Source organism: Typha angustifolia, chromosome 13 (assembly GCF_048772165.1).
Source record: "Typha angustifolia cultivar Huaian chromosome 13, ASM4877216v1, whole genome shotgun sequence".
Classification (NCBI taxonomy): Eukaryota; Viridiplantae; Streptophyta; class Magnoliopsida; order Poales; family Typhaceae; genus Typha; species Typha angustifolia.
The window spans coordinates 9,539,474-9,551,670 of NC_133251.1; positions in this window are offsets into that span (position 1 = coordinate 9,539,474).

Here is a 12,197-nt window from a genome sequence, read left to right on the forward strand (position 1 = left end):
TTGCGGGCACCCAAATGCATCCGCAGTCCAGCTGCAAACCACCTCAATTTTTCAACTCTGGATGGCGCTCTAGATCATCTATCACCTCCTGCAACAATGTCAAAATATCTAGGTCAGATGTACGTGCATACCTCAGCTCATCAAGTAAGAAAAAAGTAGGAGAAGAATAGGCTGCAAGCTCGGTGGTATTGGGTTGGCGCAATAATGCATCCGTTGCTCTAATTTCCATTCCCTTCTTGTATTGGATTTTATAATCATATCCCAACAATTTTGCGACCCATCTATGCTATTCCAAAGTATGTATACATTGTCCCATAATGTAACGCCCCCGCCCGGCACGGGCACGTGCACGCACACGCGCCCACACGGCACGAGTAAAATATGATGATTTATTAGATTTTAGAATTTCTACTTGTTTTTATGATTGGCTAGATTTTAATTATAAATAAAATATAGATAAAAATCTAATTATAATTAAATTATATCTTGATTAATTAGGGACTATGTAGTCATTATCTTATTTGCTACAAAATAATAATGTATAATAAATTAATAGAGTTACTTAAAAATGTATATCATAAGAATATTAGAATATAAATCTAATAATTATAATTTACAAATTTATCTATTAATCTAATATACATATAAGTAAGTAAATAAATAAATATAAGTATTACCTATATTTATGCCTAATTAATCATTAATTATAAAAATTATCATTAATAAAAATACATTGAAGGATATATATAATATTATTAAAATAGTTAATGTCTAAATAATCTATTTGCATTAATTAAGAAGCAAAATACTTAAATAAATAACATAAATAAACTAATTAATTAATAAATTAATTACAACTGCCATCAGTGCTGGGCTCGGCCCAGCACTGTCTGCTACAGTGCTGGGCCGAGCCCAACACTGTGCAGAAAGAGAAAAGAGGAGCTGAGGAAGGAGGAGAAAAAGAAAGAAAGAAAGAAGGAAAGAAAGAAGAAGAAGAAGAAGAGGAAGAAGAAGAAGAAGAGGAAGAACAGAAGAGAAAGAGAAGAAAGGAGGTGAGGGAGGTGTGGACCCGGGCCGGCGGGGAGGGCACCGGCAGCTGGTGGCCAGCCAGCTGCCGGCCTCTCGCCGGCGGCTCGGCTGCGACGGGCCCGAGCCCAAGGTAAGAAAAAGAGAAAGAGAGAGAGAGATAGAGAGAGAGAGAGAAGAAGAAGAGATTTCTGTAATAACCCAAGGTTAAAAAAAAAAAAAATCAAGATTTCTGCACTGCATGGCACGAGCTGTCGTGCCATGCAGTGGCAACAGAGATGGGCGCCACGCGCCCCAAGCGCTGGCCCGGCCAACCTGGCCGAGCCAGCTGGCGCGGTGGGCCCCCGCCGCCGCCGCCTCCGCAGCCTTCCTCCCCACCGCCTCTCTCTCCCTTTTCTTCCTCTCTCTCTCTCTCTTTTTCTCTTTCGAGCTCTCTTTGACCTTTCTCTCTTTCTCTCTCTCTCAAACACTCTCTCTCTCTTTACCCACTGCCGCCGCCACCTCCCCTAGCTCCGGTGAGCCTCCCTCCCTCCCTCTCTCTCTCTCTCCCTCTCTCTCTCCACCTCTCTCTCTCTATTTCTCTTTTCCTCCTTGTCGGCTTCCTCTCGGAACCGCCGGAGGATTGAGCCGTCGGCGAGAGGCCGGCCGCTGAGTGGCCACCAGCGGCCGCACCCCTCCCCCATGGCCCAACCCTCTTCTTCCTTTTTCTTTCTTCTTCTTCTTCTTCTTCTTCTTCTTCTCTTTCTTCTTCCTCTCCTCCTCCTCCTTCCCTTCTCTCCTCTGGCTGCACCCTGCAAGTGGTGCTGTGCATGGTGCTGGGCTGAGCCCAGCACTATATATATATATGTGCACAATTAGTTTAGCTTAGTTAATTTAATGTATTTAAGTTGTACAAATTAAATACAATCATATCATAGTTAGTATATCATTCTAATTATATCATGTTTAGTAAAATACCTGCAATATAAATTATTATTTTAATCCTAAGTAGGTAATAGTAATTATTAGGGTTATATACGTATATTCTTATGTAATTATTTGTAGTAATTAAATTCTTATTTTCTTAATTATCAAAGAGAATAATAGACAGATAAAATATATTTTAAATACACTATTAAATAATATAATTATGATTAATAAATAACAAAAACAAATATAGAAATGAAGAGTACATAATTACAACATGAAACTATCCTTTTGTCGGGTTAATTTTAATTAATAGAAAGACTGACATATTTGTTATAAATAATTTCATATCCCGACCCCCCTGTGCAAGATCCCGTGGACTTAGCTATCGAGGCGTGATCGTTATCGTAGCAGCGTGAACGGGTGGTTGTTTGGTATTTGTAGTGGTGTGAGTAGTCTTATCCCCTAGATCCCTTTCTCAAATTAGGTTATATTATATATTATATACATGCATGTTTTGGCCTCCAGCATGATTACATGACTTTATTTAGAGATGATTTCAGTCGAGCATACTTTATCATGCATTTGATTAGGCTGATCTGGGATATGAATACATTGGTGATATATAGAGATGATTGGAGATGATTATGCTGTTCTGGTTTTATGTCGAGATGATCTCTAGCATGAGTGTGCATGTGATAGACTAGCAGGAGTATGCATGTGTTGACTATATAGTTGGAGACTACGTTGCATTATTTTTCTCTTGATTCCTATTCCACCTAAATTCCTGTTATGCATTGACTTGTTATCGTACTGGATGTATGCATATGATCTGTCATTTAGAAGGAAAGCATGAAATGTGATTGATAGGATAGTTGATAGAAAGCGTGGGGATACCCGAGTAGGCGCCAGGGTTAGGGGTGCCTGGAGTGATGATTATGGTCGCTGATATGCGATTTCTCGTGGCCCATGTCCGAGGTCAGTTGAGTCTGTGCGCACAGACAATCGGACACATGCCGTTCGCCAGGGCATATGTGGCGAGTTATCCTCACGAGGCTTCTATCAACTATGTGGGGTGCCCGGTCTGGATGGATGTTGATACCCTTAGCGGATGGCAGGGTATAGTTATATTTGAGATACTCTTTGCGGATGGCAGAGTATGCTCGGAGCCTTCGAGCATGATGTTGAGACCGGGTACCGGGTGTTGACTGTGCACAGTGGTCTAGTATGATGATGACATATAGAGATGACATTGATGATTGAGATGTTGAGAAATGCATATAATTTCATTATCATCTGATTACCTGATTATCGAGTGGTCAATATACATCACATATGATTGCATTTGATATCATAACATGGTCATGGTCGGCATGCATCATGTGTCATATTTGATAGAGAGTTATGATGATTATATGACATGGAGATTTATTTATTCATTGTCGAGGATCGTATATTTTTATCAGTATGACATGTAATCTACTTTTCATTTATATATTATTGAGGACACATTCATTTACTCATTCATGACATGATACTCTTTCTGATTCATATTATCCAGTACTTGATTTACTCTCTGTTTGGCTTCGCTGATTCGGGGTAAGGTCTATTCACTGAGCCTTTTGCTCATGACTCTCTTGTTTTCTCTCTTCCAAAAATCCAGGTGAACGAGAGGAGCAGGATACTCCTTTAGAGGTCTTGCCGGTGAGTGAGGAGTAGAGGGTGGTTAATGTGTTCTGCTAGATGAGTTATCTTATCCAATGTACTAGTGGACATCCTCCAAAGTGTATCTGTATCCTTGTCTTATATTTTAGCAGGTGACATTGTACTTGTATGATTCTGTATAATCTACTGTTGTGGATATATAGTTGTGAAAAGCTCTTGATGATGTGTTGTGGCCTGTGTAGGGCCCATGTAGAGTTACTTGTATGCTGTTGACAGTTAGACTTGAGTTATTCTTAATTTAGAGGTTGTGGATAAAATTATGATGTTGCTACAGGTTTATTTTGATTATTGGTATCTAACCAAATGGTCAGGTGCTATGCACGTGCCGTGTGGGCTCGTGTCATGCACGTGTTTAGAGTTGGGTGTCACAGATACAACCTATTTAGGTAAATTATCTTCAATCTGCTGAATATACACTCCGATCCCAAATATACTCAATGGATTATTCCTCAATACAATCACTAATACCAAGTGGAACAATAAATACAAGTTATTTCAAAACATCCGAAATACTTAACTCATGCTTCTCTTCCTAAATAAATAATCTCACTAATCTAAACATACTCAGCATCATCCGATATCCTCATAAAATTTAGGCGATAGCACAAACTCTCTTATTTAAAGTGCACTGCTCATATGCTTAAACTATTATACAAATTACTAGGTAAATCAATATAAGAGATCATACCTTTCCATATAAGACTACAATATCAACGTGTATTCATAATACATTCTTCAGAATAACATACAGTGCATCAAATCCGACCTATCAATGTAAATCCTAATGCAACCTCAACCGAAATTTATATCCTCTTCTAATTCTCCACATTATCTTCCTTCTTAATCTGCAATATCTAAAAGGATTTAACTATCTCAAGAAACATACATGATAAACTTTATAATGATCTTTCTATCAATCACTTCTATATCCAAACTATTCATTCCTCGATTCATATAATTCCAGTTTGATCATTATCTATTTAATGACCATCACTACTAGTATATCCACCAAAATATCGCTTAATGATATCGATATTCCGATCCAAAGACTATCCATGGAGTTCTATTAAGTGATCCAATAATCTCTTCAATATCTCGACAGATATAATATTCAATTCATAAACCAATATATACTAATCCATCATACTTGATCTTTTAAAAAAATACAGAAACACATCTTAAACAAATCCATAAAATCATTATAAATGAACTAAAGTTACTAAGATTAACCTCCTGAATTCATAATGCTATTATGATCTGCTAATAAACTAACTGACACTAACTGATTCCTATAGATTAGAAGACATCCAACAATATAGATAACAACATTCTCACATCCTTAACTTTGTAATCCATTAAACGATCAAATTTCCACAAACTATAATAGAACCAATCATGAAATCATTATCTTCCAATCAAATGTCTTTATCTTAAGACTTAAATTTAAACCTGTAAGTCTTTACAATCATTAAATCAATCTAATCATTCAAAAAGGCTCGCTCAATAACCTCTAGTAATAATCGAGCATGTAAGCCAATGGTTAAACAATTTCTAATATAATCACTTTCCTATACATCATTATCTGTTTATCATCTAGCAGTATAATAAACATCCATCGATACATTGTACATGAAATATCATAGTCCTCTATATTCCTTTCATTATCGTCCTATGAAGCAATTAGTTCAACTTCCAAACCATCTCTCAGTCATAACAAATAATCAAGTCTATAGGCTCTATGAATAACGCTATCAAATTAGCTCACCAATTAGTATCATTGAAACAACTAACATGTCAAAACACATAATATCTTAGTTTAACATCTATACTAACATATCTCATTCCTAATTAAATCATTTGAACCTCATACTTCTTTAAGAGTCGTAATTTAATATTCTATCACATCCTCTATACAAAGTCCACTATATATGCTGCACAATTTAATCGTATAGAATCATCAATATCCCTCTACAACATCATTAATATCACCTAATAATCATAATAAAATAAGTCTGTATACTTGTAATTAAAATTCATCACCCAACATACACGATCTTCAAGTTATAATATTCTTATCCTCTAAATCAATTTTCAAAACTAAACTAATAACCATAATATAGTTTCACCGCCATACAAGATATATCCTGAGACTATCAACTTTAGCAACTATCATCACCCGATATAATTCATTTCATTATTATTCTTTCTATCTAATCAAATTCACACAGTCAGCAACTTCTAAACTAAACCTACTATCATGCCATCCAGAAAGATATACATTACTTCTCAATTACTAACACCACTCACAAACTAATAACTGTATCTATGACATATTTCTTATACCCATTACCCTATTTGGTAATCAACTCAAAAGTTTAAATGAGACGTTAATCCTCTAACAATATTGTTAGTTACACATATCCCTACTGAATCACTCATCTTATCGATACAATCAAAATTTCATACCTACTAACACAAACATCTTGCAAACATAATTTATCATACTAGTCATCCGAAAATTATTTTCTATATACAATCTATAATCATCTATATCACAACACATAATTTCTTTTCCACTATACAAAATCATCATATGTTTTACTCATCCATCCACCATCCATAATTATAACCCTCATAAAGATCAAAATAGTCTCTCTACACATATATCTCTTTACATCAATCTCCTAATATCAAATATATCCATAAAAGATCAAAAATCCAAAAATATGCTATATCTGCTCAGAATAATCTCAAATCTACTTATAATAATTCTTCTGTACAAAATTCATATCTCCACATATTTACAAATTTCTACACTTTATCACAATATATGAACAACTCCATATATCCAATATTATGCTCCACAGACTATGACACCTCAATATCAATATTAATGCATGATTTTAATAATACCTCTTCCTATTCATTAGTCGCTCAGATAACTTCTCAATATACCAATATCACCAATTATTTCTATCCATATCGACAAGTATCAAAACTTAATAATCTTAACATCACAACCTAGATTCCTATATCAACCAATTTATATCAAACTCATCGAGATTGACTACTAGGGTAACCCTAAAATAAACCGACAACTACTATACTTGATGGTTTGCCAGATCATCCTTAAACCTAGGCTCTGATACCACCTGAACTGTAACGCCCCCGCCCGGCACGGGCACGTGCACGCACACGCGCCCACACGGCACGTGCGGCGCACGCGACAGGTAAGGCGGGGCCCGTCACGCACAGATACACTCCTATGCATATACAATCATGACATCATCAAATAACACCTGCTAACATATCCATGATTACATAATCCATCACCAAATAAATCATACTCTTAACCAAATAAACCTGTTAGTATATGAATATCAAAGTCCACAATAATATACACTAGACCGCCACATAATCTGGCAGGACCCACACAGGCCACAACAAACCATCAAGATACAACTAAAATAACTAATACAAGGGTACACTATGATTCGACCTGTATTATACAAATCATCGTCTAATACAAAAGAGTACAAATATCAAATATTGGTACAACTCAATTTCTATATAAACTATCATCTATACCATCTCGCATCTATAGCTCACCTCATCATCGCTCTAAAATATCTTCTCAAGTCGCTATCACGTATCACAAATCTGAGGAGTTAGAAAAGAAATAAAGAGAGTCATGAGCAAAAGGCTTAGTGAATACCCCGAATCAGTGATGCCAAACAGAGAGTAAATCATGTACTGGATAATATGAATCAGAAAAAAGTATCATGTCATGAATGAGTATATGAATGTATCCTCAATAATACATAAATGAAAAGAAGATAACATGTCATAACTGATAAGAATACATAATCCTCGACAATGAATAAATAGGTCACCACATCATATAATCATCATAACTTTCTCTCTCAAATATGACACATGATGCATGCCGACCATGACAATACTATGAAATCAAATGCAATCATATATGATTAATATTGACTACTCGATAATCAGGTAACCGAATGATAATGAAATCATATGCATTTATCAACATCATAATCATCATCGACATCTCGATATAATATCATCATACTAGACCACTGTGCACAGTCAACACCCGGTACCCGATCTCAACATCATGCCCGAAAGCTCAGAGCATACTCTGCCATCCGCAAGGAGTATCTCAAATATAATCATACCCTGCCATCCGCTAAGGGTATCAACATCCATCCAGACCGGGCACCCTTCTAGCTGATAGAAATCTCGTGAGGATAACTCGCCACATATGCCCTGGCGAACGGCATGTGTTCGAATGTCTGCTGCGCACACAGACTAACGACCTCGGACGTAAGGCCAACAGGATCGTGACCATGTCGAGCGATCAATCATCCACCAAGCGCGTCCTAACCCTCGCGCCCACTCGGGTATCCTCACGCTTTCTATCAACTATCCTATCAATCACATTTCATGCTTTCCTTCTAAATGATAGATCATATGCATATATCCAGTACAATAACAAGTCAATGCATAACAGGAATTTAGGTGGAATAGGAATCAAGCGCAAAATGATGTAATGCAAACTCCAACCATGTATCTAACACATGCATACTCATGCTAATCTATCACATCCATACTCATGATAGAAATCATCCCGACATAAAACCATAACAGCATAATCATCTCCAATCATCTCTATATATCACCAATGTACTCATATCCCAGATCAGTCTAATCAAGTGCATGATAAAATATGCTCGACTGAAATCATCTCTATATAAAGTCATATAATCATGTTGGAGGCCAAAACATGCATGTACATAATATACAATATATCCTAATTTTAGAAAGGGATCTAGGGGATAAGGCTACTCACCGACTGATTAGAAGATACAAACCACGCATCTCTCACGTCCGTCAGGTAACCGAGTGACACTCATCGCTAGCAAGGTCCACGGGGTCTCAAATAAGGGGGTTCGGGATCTGAAAATGTTTAAGTAACATAAAGTTAGTTGTTTATCCCATTATAATCCGTTCGAGTAAAATATGATGATTTATTAGATTTTAGAATTTCTACTTATTTTTATGATTGGCTAGATTTTAATTATAAATAAAATATAGATAAAAATCTAATTATAATTAAATTATATCTTGATTAATTAGGGACTATGTAGTCATTATCTTATTTGCTACAAAATAATAATGTATAATAAATTAATAGAGTTACTTAAAAATGTATATCATAAGAATATTAGAATATAAATCTAATAATTATAATTTACAAATTTATCTATTAATCTAATATACATATAAGTAAGTAAATAAATAAATATAAGTATTACCTATATTTATGCCTAATTAATCATTAATTATAAAAATTATCATTAATAAAAATACATTGAAGGATATATATATAATATTATTAAAATAGTTAATGTCTAAATAATCTATTTGCATTAATTAAGAAGCAAAATACTTAAATAAATAACATAAATAAACTAATTAATTAATAAATTAATTACAACTGCCATCAGTGCTGGGCTCGGCCCAGCACTGTCTGCTACAGTGCTAGGCCGAGCCCAACACTGTGCAAAAAGAGAAAAGAGGAGCTGAGGAAGAAGGAGAAAAAGAAAGAAAGAAAGAAGGAAAGAAAGAAGAAGAAGAAGAGGAAGAAGAAGAAGAAGAAGAAGAACAGAAGAGAAAGAGAAGAAAGGAGGTGAGGGAGGTGTGGACCCGGGCCGGCGGGGAGGGCACCGGCAGCTGGTGGCCAGCCAGCTGCCGGCCTCTCGCCGGCGGCTCGGCTGCGACGGGCCCGAGCCCAAGGTAAGAAAAAGAGAAAGAGAGAGAGAGATAGAGAGAGAGAGAGAGAAGAAGAGAGAAGAAGAGAGAGGAGGAGAAAGAGCTCACCGGCACTCGTGGAGGTGGCGGCGGTGGCGATAGTCCGGCCTCGGCGAGAGAGAGAGAGAGAGAGGTTTAGAGAGAGACCAACCGGGAGAGAGAGAGAGAGATTTAAAGAGAGAGAGGGAAGGCGGTGAGGGGGGGGCGGTTTGCGGCGGCGCCAGGGCCCGCCGCGGCCAGCTGGTCGCAGCCCATTAGCTGCGGCAGCGGGCACGTGGCGCCCCCACCACGCAAGCTGCATGCGCAGCTTGCATGGGCACGAGGCCGGCCACAGTATGGCCGGTCGCGTCGTGCCCAGAATTTTTTTTTTTTTTTTTTTATAGATTGGGTTGTTACACATAAAGTATGGAAGGCTCCTTTCATCAGTTCGAATAATGAATCATCTACCGATCAAATAAGGCCTCCACTTTGTCACCGTATACATAATTGCCAATAGCTCTCTCTAATAAGTTGATAATTGCTTAGATTTTTAAAATAAAGCCTTACTAAGATAGGCAATGGAACGTCCTCCTTGCATTAGTACAGCTCCCATGCCAACACCCGACGCATCACATTCCACAATAAACTCATTGGTGAAGTCCGGTAGCGCTAGAACAAGTGTCATCGTCATTGTTGTTTTCAATTTTTCAAAGGCTATAGTGGCTTGATCCGTTCATCTAAAAGAGTCTTTTATTCAACAAAGAAGTAAGAGGAGCAGTGATCTTGCCATAACCAGTAATGAAGTGTCAATAATATCCGGTCAGTCCCAAAAATCTTCTCAATCTGGTGGTAGTAGTAAGAATAGGCCAAGTGGTCATAGATGCAACCTTTTAAGAATCCGCCGCTACACCATCCGCTGAAATGATGTGGCCAAAATACTCCAGTTTTGGTACTCCCCATAGGCACTTAGACTTCTTGATCTTCAACTGGTTTTGCTTCAACAAATTCAGCACATCCTCCAAATGCTGCCAATGCTCCAATTCAGTCCTGCTATACACCAAATTGTCGAGAAAAAATACCAAGACATACCTTTGCAAGAGAAGCCGAAATATATCATTCACTCAGAACTCGTAATGCCAGTTCTAAATCCGAAATGCAGTTTTGTGCATATCCACCGAGTGAACTCTAATTTGATGATACCCGGCCCTCAAGTCAAGCTAGCTGAATATGGTCATCCCTGCTAGCTCGTCCAACAGCTCCTCTATAACCGGAATAAGATACCGATCCTTGACGGTAATAGAGTTTAGTGCTTGATAGTTGACACAAAAACGCCATGTCCCATCCTTCTTACGCACTAATAGCACGGGGGATGAGTATAAGCTATGAATTGGTTGAATGAGGCCTTGCTCTAATATCTCGGCTACCATCTTTGAGATAACTTCTTTTTGCACATGTAGATACCGATATGGCCTCACGTTCGTCGATGCAGCCCCGGGAACAATCTTTATGTGATGGTCCGCCGCTCTCCTCGGTGGCAACTCCTGTGGCTCATCAAACAGTCCAAAAAAATTATCTAATAGATTAGATAATTCAATGGTAGTACCTAAACTCGTTTGAGGCTCATCTCCTGCTAGCCCTAACTGAAAAAGATAGGCCAAATCGTAAGCACAAAGCAGCCCCATCATAGGCTGCATTGTAGGAATTGACAAAGATGGAACACCATCAAGCCGCACATCTTTGTTTTCTTGTTTAAATTTCATCCACATACTCCGGAAATCAAATGTGACGGGTCCCAGACTCTATAACCACTGAGCACCAAGGACAATGCCCGCTCCTCGCAACGCCAACGAATATAAGTCCACAATGATGTCGTGTCCTTGTACTCGTATACCGACTCGGCGACACAAGCTCTCCGCCTTAAGCTTTGTGCCGTCTCCAATAGCAATGTAAAATCCCGTAGTCGGTTCGGCATCCAAACCCAATCTCCTCACTAACCTCTCATCTGGAAAGTTGTGTGTACTCTTGGAATCGATGAGGATGTGCACACAATGCTTTCTAACGAGTCCGTCTACTCGTAATGTCCTCGGCGCGGAAGTACCCGAATATGCATGCATCGATATTTCAGCGTGGATATCTTCCTCCATGCCCTCCTCAACGACCTCCTCATAGACCTCCTCTGGAAACTCTCCATCATCAACAACCTCATCGTCCTCCTCAAGACCATCGATAAGCATCACACTCCTGATCGATTTAGAGCACCAATTATCGAGGGTGAAACGCTCATCACATTAAAAGCAAAGGCCCTTCGTTCTTCACTCCTCCACCCAGGCAGGTGTGAGAGTTCGGGAAGGGGGGTCTTGTACCTCCTCTAACATCGAAAGGTCTCAAAGTTGGTCATGGTCTAGTGCTCACAGCTGCTGTTTTTAGAATCGTAGAATTTCCAGCCGGTGTTCTAGATGCAAACCACCCATCTCAGTTGCCCCAATTGGTTTTTCCTGCATCTTTAGAGCCTTATGCTTTTGTTCCATTCTCACGGCCTTCTCAAAGGCCTCCTCAAGAGTAGTAGGACATAGAGAACGAACATCCGCATGTATCTCATCCTGCAGCCCCGAAATAAATGTGCTCATTAATATCTATTCGGGCTAAGGTGGCTCACAACGACTACTAACTCTTTCAAACTCAGCTTGGTACTCTAATACGCTCGTCCTCTGAACCATCTTGCTTAA